This window comes from Callithrix jacchus, chromosome 5 (genome assembly GCF_049354715.1).
Source record: "Callithrix jacchus isolate 240 chromosome 5, calJac240_pri, whole genome shotgun sequence".
Taxonomy (NCBI): Eukaryota; Metazoa; Chordata; class Mammalia; order Primates; family Cebidae; genus Callithrix; species Callithrix jacchus.
This window is the reverse complement of record NC_133506.1, coordinates 75,435,985-75,457,775: the sequence shown is the minus strand read 5'-3', so window position 1 is coordinate 75,457,775 and position 21,791 is coordinate 75,435,985. Positions and strand designations below refer to the sequence as shown.

Sequence of the window (21,791 nt, the reverse complement as noted above, 5' to 3'; positions counted from 1 at the left end):
GTTGGTGTGAGGGAGCTGCCTTAATGTGCAAACACAGAGAAAAATAAGGGTGCGGCCCTTCAAAGGACTTGCTAATAAAAACCTCCCACTCGAGAGAGGCAGAGGTTGGCTAAACGGTGGGGTTGAGGAGGGAGATGATGGGTGAAGGTGAACGAGGGCTAGGCCCCAAGAAAACACATTTCTGAACTAGTGAGGCTAAGTAGCTTGGGTCCAAGACGTGCGATATTTGGGAGCTGGTTCAGAAGGTTGTTCTGGAAGGTACTTGAGTGGCCTAAGAGAATAGATGGTGAGGATTTGTGGAAGTTGATGGAAGCAAGCCCTCAATGCTGGACCATGTAATGGATGCAAGGAATAAAGAAAGAGATGTCTAAATTCCCATTCCCCATTCTCTTAACCGTGGCCCAAGGCACTGTGCTATCATTGCTGAGCACTCTCCTCTGAGATAGATGTAGCTGGTCAAGAATGCTCCTTCCTGGGCACGGCTCAGCTTTGCCAGGTTCCCATCAAGGCTCCTGTCCAGGGCCTGTTGAAGGGATTGAGTTGTGGCCGTAGTCATCATGTCATAATGGCCACAGATGCACCTTGGGTCCAGAACTCAGTGGCCTCAGAGGGTCCCATCTTCCCTTTACCTCCTACCCTTCCTGCATTTTCAAAGCTGTGGGCTTACTTCTCATTGGCTATGTTACTCCTAAGATCTGCTCAGTAGTAGATGGAGGTGAAAACGTTATTTTTCACGAAAATATCTGATTTTGTTTAAGGAGAAAAAAAAATTTGTAATGTTCACAATTTATTCTCATGGTACTTTATTGACCAGTAAGAGATGATCTCTAATTCATTTGTAAAAACATTACTCTCTCAACTTGAGTTGCTTCAATACTAGCTGGCCAGCCCAGTTTGCTGCAGTGAATGTCTGGCCTTTAAATAACTCAATCCCTGCTGCTCTCCCTAGAGTAGGGAATGTAGAGGTGGTCACTCCATGCAGAAAACCTGTGCTCCAGAAGTCATCTCTGGAAGATGACTTCACCTTTTATGAGGTGTCTCCATTAAGGAAATTTTGGGTATACCATGTGGTCTTTAGCTAAGTCAGACCACAAACCATACTCTACAAATTTAGGGGAAATCCATCAGCTGTAACTAAATGACATAGTAACAGACAAACAAAAAACATAATCTCTCTTATTAGATAACTCACCATTCACTAACATATTAGTTGGTCTACTGGTTTCTCTGTTGGAAAGACCCAAAATAGTAGTGGTTTAAACAAGATAGAGGTTTATTTCTGTCTCATGTGGCAAGCTGGGCATGAGTGATCCAGACTTCACATGACAGTTTTATAGGTTGGGAACCAAGGTTCCTTTTGTGTTGTTGCTCTGCCATCTTCCACATACAGCTCTCATCTCATGGACCATGATGGCTGCTACAGCAATTGCCATCACATCTGCATTCCAGCTAGCAGGAGGGGGAAAGAGAAAGAGAAGGCATGCCTCTTCCTTCTAAAAGCACAATTTGGAAATTGCACTTTTCATATTCCTGTAGCCAGAATGTAGTCATGGTCATACTTAGTTATAAGAATCTGGGAAATGTGATCCAAAATTTCTGAAAGTTATATTCCTATAGAAGAAAGAAGAGTAGACATGGAAGAACAATTTTGAGTCTCACCCACATATGAACTTTGTGAAAATCTTCCCTGTTATATAGATGTTCTTTATCCCTTCTGTTGTGAAGTAAGCATGCCTTCTAAGCCCTTTTGAAAACTGTTAATAAAAATAGCATGCTACACCAAAAGGTGGAATTAACCCAAATGTCCACTGATGGATGAATGGATAAATAAAATGTGTACATACATTTAATTGAATATTATTGATCCTTAAAAAGGAATGAGATTTACACACATGCTACCATAATGCATGAACGTTGAAGACATTATGCTAAGTGAAGTAAGTCAGACACAAAAGGACAAATACTGTATGACCGCACCTATATGGGGTGGCTAGTATAGTCAAACTCATAGAAACAGAAAGTAGATTAGAGGTTACCAGAGGCTGAGGGGAGAAGTGGTAGGGAGTTAGTGTTTATTGGGTATGGAGTTTCAGTTTGGGAAGACGAAAAAGTTCTGTTGCTGGATGGTGGGGATGGTTGCACAAGAATGTGAATGTATTTAATGTCACTGAACTGTACACTTAAAAAACTGTACACACACAGCCTGCAGAATGGGAGAAAGTATTTGCAAACTATGCATCTGTCAAAGGTCTAATATCCAGAGTGTGTAAGGAACTTAACAAGCAAAAACCAAATATCCCCATTTAAAAACAGGCAAAGGGCATGAATGGACACTTCTCAAAAGAAGACATACACATGACCAACACACATATGAAAAAAAATGATTGTCATCGCTAATCATGAGGGAAATGCAAATCAAAACCACAGCCAGATACCATCTCACACCAGTTAGAATGGCCATTACTAAAAAGCCAAAAAAAAAAACAACAGATGCTGGAGAGGCTGTGGAGAAAACGGAACATTTACACACTGTTGGTGGGAATGTAAATTAGCTCAACCATCCTGGAAAGCAGTTGGGAGATTTCTGAAAGAACTTAAAACGGAGCTATCATTTGACCCAGGGATCCCATTACTGGGTATATTCTCAAAGGAAAATAGCTCATTATACTAACAAGACACATACATTCACGTATGTTCATTACCACACTATTTGCAATAGCAAAGACATGGAATCAACTTAGATACCCATCAGTGGTGGATTGGATAAAGATAATGTGGTACATATAAACCATGGAATACTATGCAGCCATAAAAAGGAATGAAATCATGTCCTTTGCAGCAACATGGGGCTGGAGGCCATTATCCTAAGCAAATTATTGTAGAAATGGAAAACCAAATACCACATGCTCTCACAAATAGGAGCTAAACACTGAGCACATATAGACATAAACATGGCAGCAATGGACATTGTGGACTATCAGAGCGGGGAGGGAGAGCTGGGTAAAGATTGAAAAAAACCTCCTATTGAGTACTATGCTCACTACCTGGATGCAATATCCTGTATAATGAACCTGCACTTGTATCTAACATAGAAGTTGGAATTTAAAAAATACAATGGTAAATTTTATATGGCATATATTTTACCACAATCATGCTGTAAAGAACCAAAGGCAGGGCTTTCTGGCATTTTAGTACCACTGTCCCTACAGATGAAGCTTCTCAACACCCTTTGGGTGAGGTTATTGAGCCAGTGATGATGCCATCTGTCTGTGTTATCATTCATATTTTTTATATAATCATGAGACTGTATAGCAAGACTTGCCAAAATTCAGATATGCTATTTTTGTGGCTGTTCTGGTATTAGCTCTTTAGTCAGTGAATCCATTGATCCCTATTGGCTGCTGGTGGTTCCTGGATCCTTTCCTTAGCAATCACAAATTGCCTCTTAAATTAAATGTGTAGAGAATGTTGCTAGGGGGTTGGTGGACTCAGACATGTTCTTTTAAGAATTGCAGTTAAAAATATATTTTTAAAATTTTTTATTTCCATAGATTTGGGGGAACAGGTGGTGTTTGGTTACGTGAGCAAGTTCTTTAGTGGTGATTTGTGAGATATTGGTGCACCCATCACCAAGCAGTGTACACTGAGCCCAATTTGTAGCCTTTATCCCTCACCCCCTTTCCACCTTCCCCTGCCAAGTCCCCAAAGTCCGTTGTGTCATTCTTATGCCTGGGCATCTTGATGCCTTAGCTCCCACTTATGAATAAGAACATATGATGTTGAGTTTTCCATTGCTGAATTACTTCACTTGGAATAATGGTCTCCAATCCCATCCAGGTTGCTGCAAATGCCATTACAGAATTCCACTTTTTCTTCCCGTTCCCCAAGATGAGCACAGTCTTTTCTAGTCTATCTCTGTCTTTCTCTGGGTCTGTCTCTTAGACATCTTTCATTTTCTCTGATTCTTCAAAGATAATCGGTAGCGGCTCCCTTTCACAACTTCCAGTTTCTTTATGACTCTGAGATGCATTTATTCTCTTCTGCAATCTTATACCTATTTTCAGCAGCAAGCCTCCCTATTTGGCATCAGAGTCTCAATATCGGGCCCTTCCCCCGCAATCTGCCTTTCACCTTGTGGCTGGTGCAACCTTCTAAATCCCAAAGCTGATGTGTCATTCACCAGCTCTAAATTTACCAATGGCTCCTCATGGCCCTTGAGTAAATCCTTAAGCACTTAGCTTGGCATATAAGTCTGTCCACAGTCTACCATGCCAGCCCATGCAGCTTTATCTCCCAGCGTGCCCTGTGTCATGCTTACCCTTCAGTAGGGCGGAATGGCTGGCAGTTCCCTAAAGGGATCACGCTGTCTCCCACCTCTTGCCTCTACTTATTTTCCTACCGTCACTCCTGAATCTCATCCAGGGCAGCTCCTCCCTCCTTCCTGGAATGTAATCTCAGAAGTCACTTTTTGAAGAAGCTTCGCTAATTGACATTCTCCCTCCTCCAAGTTCCTATCACACCTGCCCCGTATTAGCCTCCACTGGGACACCAAACCCATTGGGTAATTTCTAGTTTGAGGGCTATTTTGGATGGTGCTGTTCTGAACTTCCTGATGCATGCCCACAGGGCATGTAGCTAGGTGGCATATACCTGGGGCCGGGAGCATACCAAAATTGGATGCCGAAGCTGAGCTTTTGTAGGGACTGCTAGAGGATCTTCCCTTGGGTATGTTGTTGTACCGGTGCACATTCCCCGCAGCAGTTGTGAGGGTTCGTGTGATTTCATATCCTCACAACAGTGTTGTTCACCTGTTTCATTTTGGCCCTTCTGCTGGGCGTGTAGTGGTACTGCCCTGTGGCAGGAATGTGCATTTCCTTTCTGACTGATGAATCGGAGCCCCTTTCCACATGTTTAGTGGCCATTTTGGCACCACCTTCTGCACAGCATCTATTCAAGCCTTTTGTCCAGCTTTCTATTGGGTTGTCTTTTTCACATTTTTCTGTTTCTCCTGCCACATCGTATAGTGACCTCTCAGAAGTCCACCCTCTGCCTGCCCATGAGCTCTGTGAGATTTCTGGATCCCCAGTGAAATCCCTCAAATAGTAGACCCTCAATACATGTTTTCTGCTGACTAAATAAACCATTTCTGATTCATGCTTTTCAGTAGGTTAACCGTTCTTACAATGGTAAAGTTCATGCTGGTAAAGCTTTAGCTCCTACTTACAAGTGGAGGAAAAGATGGAGGCAGCATACCAGTGGATTTTGGCTTTCTCTCACACATCTATCATTGCCTTGAGTTGCTGGCCTGATTTCTCCTGGTTTGGGCTTTGAAAATAGCTTTATGAGCCCTTTTTCATGTACGCTGCATTTTTCTTAAGTCTTGCTTTCATGAGATTCTCTCTCTTTTTTGTATTGTTCTTACTTGGGGACCTCAATTCCATCCTGACGTATGTCCCAGAAAGTCACGCTGGCCCCCCTTCACATTTCCCCCTCTTTTCTCCCTTGTGACACTCTCCGACTTGCCTTCGAGCTTAATTTTCCATTTTCTTTCCCTGTTAAGCCACCCTCTATGAGTTCCAGCCTCTTGTTTGTTTTTTTTTAATAGACTAGCTGCGCAAGGAAACAATTCCCAGCCTCTGGGATAGCTGCTTTCATAAAGCCTATGACTCGCATCTGACTATGCCTAGCATTTTCTTCCATGATGACTACAAACCCTGAAGTCATAGGTCCTTTTTTCCCCATTTTTCTCTCACTTCTGTTTTCAAAGGTGTCATTGTTCTTGGTGAGAATTAGAGGCAGGAGATAGGATGGTAATCTCTCTCATCACTAACTTCACCTTCCAACAGATTAGGTGACCAGGGGAGCAGGGATTCATCTAGAAGCCCAGCTCTAACCTAATGAGCCATCCAGCTGCTATCCAGGCAAAGATCCTGCCAGCTCTAGACCTTGGCTCTGGGTTCATTTTTTGATACATGTGAGAAAAGCCACATCCGTATCTCAGTCAGGCAGGGTGTGTGATCCCATGTGCTTCTTTCTCATCTTTCTTCAAATCTCTTCATCATTTACTTATTCATTCATTCAGCAAATATGTGCCAGGCATTCAGCTGGGCCCTCATGGAGCTCACATTCTAATGGGGCTGGGAGTGAGAGAAAGATAATGAGCACAATACAAAAGGGAAATGTGTCCTGTGTCCATTGGTGAGAGAGACATGGGAAAAAGTAAGGTGAGAGGCAGCAGAGATGAGCTTGTCAGGAGTCCTCCTTGAGAACAGAAGACGGGAAAGAAGTGAGGGAGCCAGGCAGACACCAAGGAGGAGAGGAGCCCTCAGGCAGAGAGAACGGCAGGCGCAAAGGTCCCGAGGCAGGAGTGGGCTGCTGTGCTGCTGTGGTCATTTGAGTCCTCAGAATGTGGCAGCGCACATGCTGGCATATGGGCAGCTTGGCACATGAAGTGAAGGACAGTGTGTGGTTATCTTTTCATCTACCACAGCATCCAGCAAAGCTTCTTGTGGTAATATGCACTTGGTAAGAAAGGTTTTTATTTGAGTTAACACACTTAGGTCAGACAGCCTCTGAGGGCCCCTCTGCCTCTGAACTGCTGTCATAATCTTAGGTGCCTGGCGGATGTCACTGTCCCCTAGTAGTTGTCTTAGCTTCCTGGTGGATGGCACTGTCCCCTAGTAGCTGTCTTAGGTGCCCGGTGGATGGCACTGTCTCCTAGTAGTTGTCTAAGGTGCCCGGCGGGTGGCACTGTCTCCTAGTAGCTGTCTTAGGTGCCCGATGGATGGCACTGTCTCCTAGTAGCTGTCTTAGGTGCCCGGTGGACGGCACTGTCTCCTAGTAGCTGTCTTAGGTGCCTGGCGGATGGGACTGTCTCCTAGTAGCTGTCTTAGGTGCTTGGTGGACGGCACTGTCGTCTAGTAGTTTTCTTGGCTGCCTGGTGGATGCCACCATAATATTTTTCTTTCTAGTAGTTTTCTTTCTAGCTTTTTCATCTGGACTTTTCTCAGCACAAGGTCCAGTGGCTTCTGGGCATGTGACCTGTCTTGGTAAGGGGGTGGCGCTCACACCAGATGTATGTGTTCCAGATACTATTGCTGTATAACTAACTGCCCCAAAATGCAGCAATATAAGATTTCAACCATTTTATTATGGATTCTGTGGGCCAGGAATTTGGGCTGGGGACAATAGAGATGACTCATCTGTGCTCAGTGATGTCTGGGGTCTCAGCTGGGAAGACCAAACAGCTGGTAACTGAAACTAAATGAGAATGCTTACAAGGGGCCTCTCTCTGTGGCTTGGGCTTCCTTACATCATGGTGACCTCCAGATGGATAGTCTAATTTCTTAACTCTATGGCTCAGTGCTCTGAGTTCAAATCTTCTAGCAAACAAGACAGTAGCTGCATTGCCTTTAGTGACCTAGCCTTGGAAGCCATACAAAATCACTTCCACTGTAATCTATTGACTGTAGCAGTCAAAAGCCCACCCAAATTTAAGGGGATAGGAATAGATTTCACCTCTTGATGGAGAAGTGGCAAGGCTGTGACGTAAAGAAGATGTGGTATGGGAGACATTGTTGGGACCATCTTTGGGACATAAAACGTTTTTATTTTGAGATGGAGTCTCACTCTGTCACCAGGCTGGAGTGTAGTCGTGTGATCTCGGCTCACTGCAATCTCTGCCTCCTGGGTTCAAGTGATTCTCCTGCCTCAGCCCTTGAGCAGCTGGGACTACAGTGTAGGCCACCATGCCCGGCTAATTTTTGTAGTTTTAGTAGAGACAAGAGTTTCACCATATTGGTCAATATAGTCTCAATCTCTTGACCTCATGATCCACCCGCCTTGGCCTCCCAAATGGCTGGGATTACAGGTATGAGCCACCACGCCTGGCCTGGGAAATAAAATCTTACAAGTACTTTCTATTTTTCTGGGGAGGAGTTCTCATTTTCTGTTGTCTCTGGACTGCGGTGGATTTGAGATGTCTGCTCTGCCTCCGGCACTGGCAGAAACTCCCAGTGCAAGGTGGTTGCTGTGATGACCAGTCTTGCTCTTCTGTGTGCTGCTAGCAGTGCTGTCCCAGGCTCTCTCTGGGTCACCAGTGAAGCCTCCCTATGAATAAGGAGTAGCCAAGGGGCCAGCAGGAGGGAATGCAGCCCTGAGACCAGTTTCTCATGCCCCGAAGCATATGAGTGTGTGTGTGGCTGGGGTGGGAGGCAGACCTATTAATTATTAGGGAAGAATCTTTTGGAGCTGGTGTCAATCAAATGCCCCACCCCAGTGGCTGGTTTCCTGGCACCTCTCCTGGGCCTTAGCTGTGCCTCCTGAGTGTGTGGGAAGCTAGGGCCTGCTTAGGAGTGAGTGTTCCTGCAGCTGGTGAGAACCCAGAGCCCTGCTTCGAAGTGGGATGAAGGGCCGAGCCAGGGTTTGGCTAGAAGCCCACCACAGGTGCAACAGTGAGTAAGGTTTGCCGGCTCACTGGACTGCTTCATAGCAGGGCTTCCTGGACCCCCAGGGACCAGCATCTTCCTGGAAAGGAAGAGCCTCTTCCATACCCTGACTTTCTCAAGTGTATTCATTTGCTGTGGACTTGCTGGACATTCATCTGCTAACCTCAGCAGGAAATTGCAGAACATAAGGGCCTAAGTGTAGGCCATTTTTCCTCAGTCACATGTCTCAGTGCCTAGGTGTAGGTCCCTAGATATAGTTACCCTTGTGCTGCTATCACAAAGCTCCTGGCCCAGGATGGCTAGATAGAGGAGGGTCCCAGGAATTGCACTTGAGAAGGCTGAGGAACTTTCCAGCTCCCTGTCCTGGTACTTCTCTTAGGCTCACCCATGTTCCTGCCCTAGCCAGGTGCCTTTGAACCTGAAGACAGGTCTGGAGAGCAAGGATGGATGTAGGAGTGGTCTCATGTTCCCATTTCACCAGAGACTATGTTCCCAGTCTTTGTTCCCCAGGGAAGGAAAAACTCAACCTCATCATTCCGGAATAAAATCATGGAATGCTAACGCCTGAAGGAACTTTATTCGTAAATTAATTCATCTTGCCCCCTTTGCAGAGGATATGCCTCTGATTATGGGCACACAGAATATGATTAGTGAGTGTGTTCCCTCTTTGAGAAATCACCACAATGCAGCATTCTACCATGAAGACACAGGCACACATATGTTCATTGCAGCACTATTCACAATAGCAAAGACATGAAATCAACCTAAATGCCCATCAACATTAGACTGGATAAAGGAAATGTGGTACATATACACCACAGAATATTATACAGCCATTAAAAAGAACAAGATCATGTCCTTTGCAGGAACGTGAATGGAGCTATTATTCTCAGCATAAGAGATAATGTAATAGAACAACGGGATGGCTATTATCCTCAGCAAGCTAATGCAGGAACAGAAAACAAAATGCTCTCACTTGTAAGTGGGAACTAAATGATGAGAACTCATGGACACAAAGAGGGGAACAGCAGACATTGAGGCTTATTTGAGAGTGGAGGGCAGGAAGAGGGAGAGGATCAGAAAAAATACTGATTTACTACCTAGGTGATAAAGTAATCTGTACAACAAACCCCTATGACATGAGTTTACCATAACAAAACTGCACCTGTACCCCCACACCTAGAATAAAAGTTCAAAAAAAAAAAGACTGTGTTCCCTAGGGGGCAGCAGAAAATGTTTCAGAATTATTGTCAATTTCCTAGGTGTGGTCAGGTTGGAAGGTTGGAGAATGTCTTTTTTCTTAAGAGATGTGTGCGTAAGTATTAGATTGAACCCCACGAAATTGCTAATATCTTCTGATGTTTAATATGATTCAATCAAGGCTAGGCATGGTGGCTCATGCCTATAATCCCAGCATTTTGGGAAGCCAAGGCAGGAGGATTGCTTGAGGCCAGGAGTTTGAGACCAGTCTGGGCAATGTATGAGACTCCATCTCTATAAAATAAAATAAAAATTAGCCAGGCTTTGTAGTGCACACCTATAGTCCCAGCTACTCAGGAGGCTGAGGTGGGAGAATCGCTTGAGCCTGGGAGTTCAAGGCTGCAGTGAGCTGTGATTGTGTCATTGCACTCCAGCCTGGGCAACAGAGCAAGATATGTCTTTTGACCAAAAAAAAAAACAGTCTGATGTTTAGGAGTGATATGCCATGATGTCCACAGCCTACAATTCACTTTAGAATGTTTTAGCAAAGTGTGTGTGTGTGTGTGTGTGTGTGTGTGTGTATGTGTGTACGTGTGTGTACGTGCATGTATACGTGTGTGTGTGTGTGAATGATGTGATCTGCTCTGTCCGGCTGGGGTAGCAGCCAAATAAGAATCAGGCTGACAGGAGATGAAGGCTGTGGAGCTTCCCTCTGCCTTCCTTCCTCCCACCCAAGAGACCCCTCCCCCCACCCGCCCCGTAGACTGTCTCTTGGCCCTGTCCCTGTCAGGGTGCTGGTGGGGCTGAGGAGGGCCCCGGCAGATCAGGAGTTGTGACATGGGTGAGGTGGCAGGAATGGAGCCGGGAGCTGCAAGGAGGCTCCAGCTATAGGTGGAAGAGAGAAGAGGCTGCAGCGCAGGGGCAGGGAGGGGCTCTCCAGGAGCAGCTGTGTATTTCTGGATGGGGTCGGGCAGGCAGAGGCCAGGTGTGGTTTCCTGGGAGGTGGCTGAGATGAGAAGGGGCACTGGTACTGGGGTCACTAGACTGATTTCAGCCCCAGCTCTAGGGTCTGCCCATCCCTCCAGGGGCTTTTGAAAGACCCCAGGACCCTGTAAGACCCTCTGCAATGAAAGGGAGAGAACCTGGAGATGGGATGGAGACGAGGTCCCATTGTGAGGAGCTGGCAGGGTGGCCTTGCCTCTACTTTAGCGATCAGCTCCCTGTCTCCAAGAAAACCCGGCCTGCTGGGCTTCCCTGAAGCTGCCGTGCCCATCTAATGGGAAATTCTCAGAGAATTCGGATGGTCATAGGAAAGCCCATACACGTAAATCCTCCTGAAGGGTCCTCTGAGTACAGAGGGGCATCTTTCTGTTTTCCCCCGTCTTACTGGCTGTATCTTGATGCCTGCATTAATGCAGCAGGAAGGATTGAGGGAGGCTGCAGGGTGAACTGGCTGCCAGGTGGTAACAGGCTAATATCCACAGGCTGCAGGCAGCAGGGACAGCCACAGCAGGTGGTTCCCTCCTGGGCACACTCCTCTCGGGATCCTTGCACGGCAGACCCTGTAGGCCGCCCCGCCACATCCTGTGCCCCGGCCCCACGCGGGCTGCTCTCGAAGCACAGGCCAGATGTGCAAATTCTGCGGCTGTGCCTGGGGCCAAGCACAGCACGGCTTGCTTTTCTTGGAAATCATTGGTGATTTGTTAGAAAAACAGGAAACATTGGGGCTGTTGGTGTACATTTTGAGTTTTTTGTTTTTGTTTTTGAACTCCTTTCATCTATCTCAGTCTCAGGGCATTTTAAGGGTATTTCTGCTCCATTCAACCCTTCAAGCCGCCTCTGGTCACTCTTCCCTCTGCACGTATCCCCCTTTTTACTTTCTCCCTCTTGTCTTCTGGCTTCCCCCCACCCAACCCCAATCATTTCTCAGGGTGGGGGCCACATCCAGGGAACCATGGAAACGTGCTGTGTGTCACCTCGGGTATGTGCTTCTGTGGAGCCTGGCTTCCCTGCACCTGCCTCCCCACCAACCCCACATTTATCCCCCATGCCCCTCAGTCATGGCGATGGTGGTTAGACAGGAAGCAAAGTGGTCTCTGCACAGTGGGACCTGCTGCAACTGGGCCAGCTGGAGGGGCTCCCACTGTCCTGCTGCTGACACACAGGGGTGACGTGGCTGTGAGCAGAAGTTCTTCCCTGCTGGGTCACAGCAGACCTGGAGGGGCCCTCATTGCTTTACCCACTGGAATGCTAAGGCTGACAGAGGATCGGGGATGCCTTCAATAAAGAGAAGGAAGGGGTGAGGAGTTCTGGGTCCACGCTCTGGCTGAGTCCCAACCCAGCTCCTCCCTGGCTGTCTCAAAAATGCAGCAGGGGCTGAGTGCGATGGCTCACACCTGTGTAATCCCAGAACTTTGAGAGGCCAGGGTGGGTGGATCACCTGAGGTTAGGAGTTTGAGACCAGCCTGGCCAATATGGCGAAACCCCATCTCTACTAAAAATACAAAACTTAGCCAGGCATGGTGGTCATCCCAGCTATTCGGGAGGCTGAGGCAGAGAATTGCTTGAACCCAGGAGGCGGAGGCTGCAGTGAGCTGAGATAGCACCAGCGCACTCCAGCCTGCCCAACGAGAATGAAATTTGGCCTCAAAAACACAAACAAACAAACAAAAACAACAATAAAAAAGACGCAGCTGGCAGGAGGCTGGGAACTGGGGTCATTCTGTGTATGGGATCTTTAGGAAAGGCTGCTGTGTGCTAGTGCCCCTTGGTGAGTTTTCCTGGGTCCCATCTTGTCAGGGGTGAGCTCTGGGCATGGCCTGTAGTTGCTTTGGGACTGTCCTCAAGCCTTCTTATGACAGCCCTGAACTCCATAATGTACCACTGGGGAGAGATGCCTCTCCCATTTTATGACTGAATAAACAGGTCCAGAGAGGTTCTCCATTCCCTAAACTGCCCCAGTGAGGTGAGAAGGGCAGTACCTCCCATGTGCCCAGCTGCTTGCTCTGGGGGAGGGGGGCCTTCCCTACTGGGCACTGCCCCTGGGTTTCTCATTCATTTCAAGGGTTCTAACACCACACCTTCAGCCAGGCCCCCATCTCCCAGGGGAAACAGGCTTAGGGGGCTGCCCTTCTGAAGTCATACAAGAAGTCTGATATGAGCGATTAGAAACTCCCCACAGCTCTCTGGGGGTTGTTTTTAGAAGGAATTAAACTGTCCAGAGAGAGATGTATAAGACTAAGCTGAGATGGGAACCAGCGTGAGAACTGAAACACTCTTATTTGGAGCCTTCCAGAAAATACGCAGATTTGAGGAATTCTGGAGTAGGAAAGAAAGGACATTAGGCAGGAAGGTGAACCCTTCACACACCAGGACTCCTGAATATGTGAACATCAACAGGCCCTGGGAGAGGGAGGGGCCGCATTCCTCTTCCTCTGGGCTGCACAGCTTCTGGGGAGCAGAGATTCTCAGCCGGGGGTCTGTGAACTTGAATGGGTTACACGTGGCATCATTGTTTTCACTCACCTGTAACTGAAGTTCACGTTTGAACATAGGCAAAAACCAGTCATATCAGTAGCACCTGTAACTTTGTCACCAACAGAAATCCAGATGTTTTCGTGCCACTTTGAGGTTGCAGATACCTCAAATGTCATTTATGCTCTTTACTACTTTTAGGTGATAGTGATTAGACTCCCTGCTGGGTTTTTGTTATTTTGTTAATGAGAAAAACATATGCTACCATTTTATAAGTCTGATTATTTAAAAATAGTTTGACCATTGTATTTCAATGTAACTCAATTCCTTTGCAATTCTGTGTATTTATTTTATTTTGTGTGTTCAAAACATTATTCTGAGGAGGGGTATGTAGATGTCAGAATGCCAAGTTGTCCCATAATGCAAAAAAGTTTAGGAATTCCGACTGCTGGAGCAATTAGGTAGCGAATTTCTAGGTGTTAACCTGACAGCTGGGGAGGGCTTTGGTGCTCGGCAGGGCTGAGCTAGCATCATTGCTCCCACTTGCTGCAGACCCTGAGAAAGTGACGTTATCTCCCAGAGCCATAGTTTCCTTATGTGTGAAACAGAGATGAAGAATGACCACCTGGAAGGACTGTCCCACATGAAAGTGCCTGCCTCTTCCAGCCGCTGACAGGTAGTAGGAACTCCACTGTGGGTAGTAGCTGGTAGCAGTGGCATCAGCTTAGGTAAGCGCATGAGACGCAAGCAGGATTCTCGCTTATTAAAGAGGAAGCTCCAGGCTATGTTCATTTCTTACTGTCCCTCATGTCGAAGGGTAAACTTGGGTCATACCTGAATACTGTCTCTCATCTTTTTCTTTTGCTCTGAACAGGCAGCCCCCAGGTATCCAATAGGAGTCTTGGTCCATAAATTCAAATATTTGAGAAACAAAATTTCAAATACATACTTGAAATGCTTCAAGTGTGTTTGAAAAATACTTGGTATGTCCACACAGTAAAATTTACTCGGTCATAAAAAGGAGTAAGTATTGTTACATACTATGACCCATAAAGACGAAAGGTAGATGAGAGGTTGCCAGAGGATAAGGGGAGGGAGAATAGAGAGTGATTGCTAATAGGTATAGAGTTTCTTTTAGGAGTGATGAAAATGTTCTCGAATTAGGTGGTTGTGATGGTCACATACTTAGTGAGTATACTAAAAAACCACCGAAGTGTATACTTTAACATGTTGAGTTCTACGTTACATGAGTTATAGCTCAAGAAAAAAGTAAAAATCACTACTAAACCCATGGACATTGAAAAGATAATAAAGCAATATCATGAACAACTCTATCCCCACCAATTTGATAACTTAGATGGAGTAATTTTTTATTTCTATTAAAACTCATACAAATAGAAATGGATTATCTGAGTAGGCCTATATCTATTAAATAAATTGAATCAATCATTAATAATCTTTCAAAACAAAAATCTCAGGCCCAGATGGTTTCACTGGTGAATTCTACCAAACATTTAAAGAAAAAAATGGCTGGGCGCAGTGGCTCATGCCTGTAATCCCAGCACTTTGGGAGGTTGAGGTGGGCGGATCAGCTGAGGTCAGGAGTTCAAGACCAGCCTGACCAACATGGTGAAACCCCATCTCTACTAAGAATACAAAAAATTAGCTGGGGTGGTAGCAGGCACTTGTAATCCCACCTACTTGGGAGGCTGAGGCAGGAGAATTGAACCTTGGAGGCAGAAGTTGCAGTGAGCCAAGATCGTGCCATTGCACTCCATCCTGGGCAAGAAGAGTGAAACTCTATCTCAAAAAAAAAAAAGAAAGAAAAGAAAAAAAGGAAAGAAAAGAAAAAACGGTGGCAACTCTCTACAGTTCATTCCAGAAAACAGAAAAAGAGGAAATGCTTTCTAACTCATTCTATGAAGCCAGCATTACCTAATACCAAAACCAGACAAAAATAGTACAAGAAAGGAAAACTACAGATCAATATATTTCATGAATATAGATGTGAAAATCCTCAACAAAACATTAGCAAATTGAATCCAACAATATATGAAAAGAATTATAGATCACAACCAAGAGGGATTTATTCTGGATATGAAAGGCTGATTCAATATTTGAAAGCCAGTTAATGTAGTCCACTCTATCAATAGGCTGAAGAAGAAAAATCATAAAAATAGACACAGAAGAAACATTTGACAAGATCCAATACTCATTTATGATAAAAATTCTCAGCACACTAGAAATAGGAACTTCTTCAACTTGATAAAATACGTATACAAAAAACTTATAGCTAACATTATGATGAGAAACTAGATGCTTTCCCATTAAGACTGGGACCAATGCAAAGATGTCTTCACTGACCACTCATATTTAACATCATACTGGAAGTCCTACCTAACGCAAAAATGTAACACAAGGACATGAGAAGTATACAGATTAGGAAGGAAGTTTTTGTTCATCAATAACATGATTGTTTATGTATAAAATCCCAAAGACTCAACCATGACAAAAAACAACATTCCTAGAACTAAGCAATTATAGTAAGGTTGCAGAATGCAAGATTAATACACAAAAGTCAAGTGCTTGCCTATATACCAGCTGTGAACAATTGGAATTTGAAATTAAAAATACAATACCATTTACATTAGCACCAAAAAATGAAATAATGAAGTATGAGTCTAACACAATATGTACAAAATTTATATGAGAAAACAAAAGTGATGAAAAAATCTACAAAAATCTAAACAAATGGCGAGGTATTCCATGTTCATGGATAGGAAGACTCACTATTGTTAAGGCGTTAGTTCTCCCAGCTTTATAGACATGATACAATCTCAATCAAGACGCCAATAAATTACTTTTTGAATATTGACAAACTTATTCTAACACTTACATGAAAAGAAAAAGACCTCGAATAGACAACACAATCTTGAAGAAGAGCAAAGGCAGAAGGCTGACGTTACTAATTTACTAAGACTTACTAACAAGACTTATTTATAAGACTTACTATAAAGGCACATCCATACAATGGAATATTATTTAGTTGGAAAAAGAAATAAGCTATCAAGTCATGAAAAAACATGGTAGAACCTTGAGTACATGCATATTGCTAAATGAAAGATGCCAATCTGAAAAAAACTACATGCTGTATAATACCAGCTATGTGATGGAATTATAGAGCATGAATAATTTGCCTAGAAAAGAGGGCTGCCAGATGTTGCCTGGAGTAGGATGAATACATGGAGTATAGGGGATTTTTTTGAGCAGTGGAAATATTCTGTGACACTGTAACGTGTATTGACATTATATATCTGGAGAAACCCATAGAATTGTACAACACAAAGAGCGCATACTGTGGACTTCAGTTAATACTGTTGTATCAATATTATCAGTTGTAACGAATGTTCTACACTAATGGAAGATATTAATAATAGAGGAAACCGTGGGTGGGAGGGGGAGGAGAGGGAGTTTGTAGGAACTCTCTGTACTTTCTGTTTAATATTTCTATAAACATAAAACTCCTTTAAGAATTAAAGTCTATAAAAGAAAAAGAAATAACCACTTGTTTCTAAAATTGATTGAACTCCAATGCTGAGCCCCATCCTGCCAGGAGCTGTCCAGGAGCTCCAAGCTGTTCATTTTCCTACCACAAACCTTCCTCAAGGTGGTTGCCTTCTGGGTTAGCATGGGGATAGCATGAGGGGAGGGCATAATGTACAGAAATAAATAAATTAATAGAAATATCAATTCTCCTGCATTTGTATTCTGAGGTCTTAGGAACAGCTCCCAGGAAGCCTGGGTTCTGACCTGCATGTCTTCCTTTGGCCTCTGGCAGAGGAAACACGGAAGGAAGCAGGTCTGCTGGGCAACCTGCCCACACTGTGGGTGGCCAGAAACGACTCATTCAACACCTCCGAGGGTTGACTCACTGCGACCTTGCAATAGACGTGATTTCCCCTTGAAGCCTGAGGAATATCCCCTATTGCTCATACGGTCATAACATCATGGGCACATATTTGGGTAGGGCTTTGGTTTGCTCACTCGTGAAACTTTCCAGGGAGAATGTACCTAGACCCTGTGCCAGGCACTGGGGTTAGAACCATTATGGTAGATGGGGAAACTGACGTCAGAGCTGAAAGCCCAGTCGAGGGAATAGGCATAGTAATAATGCAGGCACAGTGGAAGCAGAGAGGCTCTGGGAGCTGAAAGGGTGTGGGTGAGCATCCAGCCTAGCCCGAGGGTCAGAAAGTCTTCCCTGAAGAAGTGACCTAGAAATGGAAGACAGAAGAACGCATATTAGCATCCACATTAGAAGCAGGAAAAGGTGGGGAAATGTTTCAGACAGAGGCAGCATATGCAGGAAGAAGTTTATCATGGAAGGGAAAGGTAAAGGTATGAGACTGGCCAAGGAAGAAGGGCACTCACCTCTTGGGGTCTAGTGACCCATGTTAGGGGCTTGAGCTTTGACTGAAAGCAGTAAAAACCCGTAGGAAAGGTTTTGGAGGGCTGGGAGAGAATGGTGTAATCAGATATGCTTTCTCAGAGACAACTGTGCATAGAACAACATGTGTGCTGTGGTTCTACTTATGTTAAACAGAAACCCATGATATGACTTTTGCGTTGATACACTGAGCCACTTGTGCTTCAGGCGTCAGTACCGATTGTCTTGATTACTGTAGCTTTGGAGCAAATCTTGACGTGAGATAGAATGAGTCGTCCAGCCATCCTTTTCCCAAACTGCGTTAGCTATTTTAAGTCTTTGGTATTTCCACATACATTTTAAAATGTTTATCCATTTCTACTTTTAAAAGTTTGCTGAGCTATTGACTATGACCGCATTGAATCCATATATCAACTTGGAGGAAAACTGACATATTATCCATATTGAGTCTTCTGACTCATAAATATGGCCTATCTCTCTCCACTTATTCTTTGATCTATCTTAGCAATGTCTTGTAGTTTTAATGTAATTTAATCTTAGCAATGTCTTGTACATGGGGATTTTGGACATTCTTTGGTAAATTTATCCCTTAGAATTTTGGTTTTTTGATGCTGTTATAAATGGTGTTTCTAAAAACTTCACTTTCTAATTGGTAGTTATTAACATATAGAAGTACAATTGACTCATGCCTGTAATCCCAGCACTTTGGGAGGCCGAGGTGGGCAGATCGTGAGGTCAGGAGTTCGAGACCATCCTGGCTGACATGGTAAAACCCCATCTCTACTAAAAATACAAAAAATTTGCTGGGCATGGTGGCATGCGCCTGTAGTCCCAGCTACTTGAGAGGCTGAGGCAGGAGAATCGCTTGAACCCAGGAGGCGGAGGTTGCAGTGAGCTAAGACCATGCCATTGCATTCCAGCCTGGGCCACAGAGCGAGATTCCATCTCAAAAGAAAAAAAAAAAGTACAATTGATTTTTAAATACTGACTTTGTATTCTGTAACCTTGATAAATTCACTTATGGTCGTTTTTAATAGATTCTTTAGGATTTTCTACATATACAGTCATGTCATCTGAGAATAAAGAAAGCATTGCTTCTTCCTGCCTTATGTGTATGTGTTTTTGCTTTGCCTTATGGCAGGCTGTGACCTCCAGTACAATGTTGAATGGAAGTGGTGACAACAGATGTCCTTGCTTTGTTCCCAATAGTAGGTGAAAAGTGTTCGTTCAGTTTTCACGTTTAAGTATGATGTTAACTACAGATTTTTCATAGATGCTTTTATCAGTTTGAGGAGTTCCCTCTTACCGAGAGTTCTTATAAACAAGGGTTGAGTTTCTTCAAATGTTTTTTGTATGTGGTTATGTGATTTTTTTCCCCTCTTTTTTATTAATGTGGTGAACTACATTAATTTTTGCACATTAAAACAACTTTCCAAGTATAGCATTCCAAGTGGATAAGTCCCATTTGGTCTTTTTAAATATTTTTACTTATTTTAGAAAGAATTATATTTGTATATATCTAGACTTCATTTTTAATTATTTTGTTCAGAATTTTTGCATCTTGAAATGTAAAATGGGATATATTGATCTGTTTTATTCTTTCTTTGTCACGTTATTATCTAATTTTGACATCAGGATTATGCTGGTTTCATCAATGAATTGGGAAGTGTTTCCTCCTCCTCTATTTTATGAAAGAATTTGAGTAAGATTGATATTATTTCTTTCTTAAAGGTCTGATAGAATAGCTATTTAAAAAACATTTTTAACCAGACTGACCAATATGGGGAAACCTCGTCTCTACTAAAAATACAAAAATTAGCCAAGTGTGATGGCACGTGCCTGTAGTCTCAGCTGTTTGGGAGGCTGAGGCAGGAGAATCACTTGAACCCAGGAGGTACAGGTATCAATGAGCTGAGATCATACCACTGCACTCCAGCCTGGGCAACAGAGCAAGACTCTATTTCAAAATATTTTTAGTAATACACATCTGCTGGTAACCATCTTTTCAACATCTTTTTGCCTTCGAATGTCTTTATCTTCATTATTTAAAAATAATGTTTTACCTATAACTTTCTTCACTTCCCTTTGATTATTTTTATAGTTCTTTTCATGAAAAATTTGCAAACTATAAAATGTAATTTTTTTTTTTTGAGACAGAGTTTTGCTCTCGTTGCCCAGGCTGGAGTGCAATAATGGCGTGATCTCCTCACCGCAACCTCTGCCTCCTGAGTTCAAGCAATTCTCCTGTCTCAGCCTCCTAGGTAGCTGGGATTACAGGCATACACCACCACCCCTGGCTAATTTTGTATTTTTAGTAAGAGACGGGATTTCTCCACGTTGGTCAGGCTGATCTTAAACACCCAACCTCAGGTGATCCACCTGCCTTGGCCTCCCAAAGTGCTGGGATTACAGGCGTGAGCCACCGTGTCCGGCCAAAATTTAAAAAATTTAACTGTATGATTTTGACAAATGTATACACCCATGTCACCCACAGATCTAACAATATATAAAACATTTCAGTCACACCATTAAGTTTTCTAATTTTCGTGTTTGAAGAATATTTTCACTGGAGATAGAATTTTAGGTTGAAAGTCCCTTTTTGTTTTGTTTTGGTTCAGTTTTTTTGAGATGGAGTCTTGCTCTGTGCCCCAGGCTGGAGGACAGTGGGGTTATCTCTGCTTACTGCAACCTCTGCCTCCCAGGTTCAAGCGATTCTCCTGCCTTAGCCTCCCGAATAGCTGGGATTGTATTTTTAGTAGAGACAGGGTTTCACCGTGTTGGCCAGGCTGGTCCCAAATTCCTGACCTTGTGATCCACCCGCCTCGGCCTCTCAAAGTGCTGGGATTACAGGAGTGAGCCACTGTGCCAGCTTGTTTTGTTTTTAAAGCCCTATAAAGATGATATCACTGTATCCTAACTTGCATTGTTTCTAAGAAGTCAGTAGGTTTTCTAATTGTTGTTTTCTACATACAATGTGTCTTTTTTTTTCTGGCTGCTTTTTGAGATTTTCTCTTTATCTTTGATTTTCAGCAATTAACTATGATGTCCCTACGTGTGGGTTTTTTTTTCCTTTTCCTTTTTTTTTTTTTTTTTGACAGAGTTTCGCTCTTGTTGACCAGCCTTGAGTGCAGTGGTGCGATCTTGGCTCATTGCAACCTCCACCTCCCAAGTTCAAGCGATTCTCCTGCCTCAGCCTCCTGAGTAGCTGGGATTACAGGCGCCCACCATCACGTCTGGCTAATTTTTTGTATTTTTAGTAGAGATGGGGTTTCACCATGCTGGGCAGGCTGGTGGTTTTCTTTGCACGTATCCTTCTTGGGTTTTTCCCAGATCTATGGGTTGATATTTTTTATTAAACTTGGGAACATTTTGGCCATTATTTCTTAAAATATTTTTTCTGCCCTCATTTTCTTTCTTCTCTCTTTTTGAGACATTATTTACATATCTATCAGAACTTTTGATTGTGCCCAGAGGTCATTGAGACTCTGTTCATATTTTGAAATCTTGTTTATTTTTTGTGTTTTAGTTTGAATGGTTTCTATAGCTTTAGTTTCACTGATCTTAGTTTTGCAGTGTCAGATCTTTTATTCAGTCCATCCAATTAATTTTTCTTTTCAGAGGTTGTGTTTCCATTTGGAAATAGATTTCCACTTGGTTCTTTTAAAAATAGCTCCCAGGCTGGGTGCAGTGGTTCACACCTATAATCCCAGCACTTTGGGAGACCGAGGCGGGCAGATCATCTGAGGTCAGGAGTTCAAGACCAGACTAGCCCACATGGTGATACCCTGTCATGACTAAAAACATAAAAATTAGCCGGGCATGGTGGTGTATGCCTGTAATGCCAGCTAATTGGGAGGCTGAGGCAGGAGAATTGCTTGAACCTGGGATGCGAAGAGTTTAGTGAGTCGAGATCATGCCACTGCACTCCAGCCTGGGCAGCACAGTGAGACTCCATCTCAAGAAAAAAAGAAGTTTCCAGGTCCCTACTGAGATTTAACTTGCTCTCTCCATTTTTCCTTGAAATCTTTGAACATATTTATAATAGATGTTTTAAAGTCTTTGCCTCCTAATTTCAACATACATACTGTCTTTGAGTTTATTTTATTGAATTACATCCCTAGTAATGAACTGCATTTTTCTTCTTCTTCATCTGTCTAGTAATTTTTTTTTTGAGACAGAGTCTTGTTCTGTCACCAGGTGCCAGGCTGGAGTGCAGTGGTGCAATC

General features: G+C 43.7%; 1 protein-coding gene across 5 annotated transcripts in view; it reads left to right on the top strand.

Annotated features, from left to right (window-relative positions):
• PIK3R5 (phosphoinositide-3-kinase regulatory subunit 5) overlaps nucleotides 1-21,791 on the top strand; it is an 82,525-nt gene that overhangs the window by 13,096 nt on the left and 47,638 nt on the right. The window lies entirely within an intron of this gene.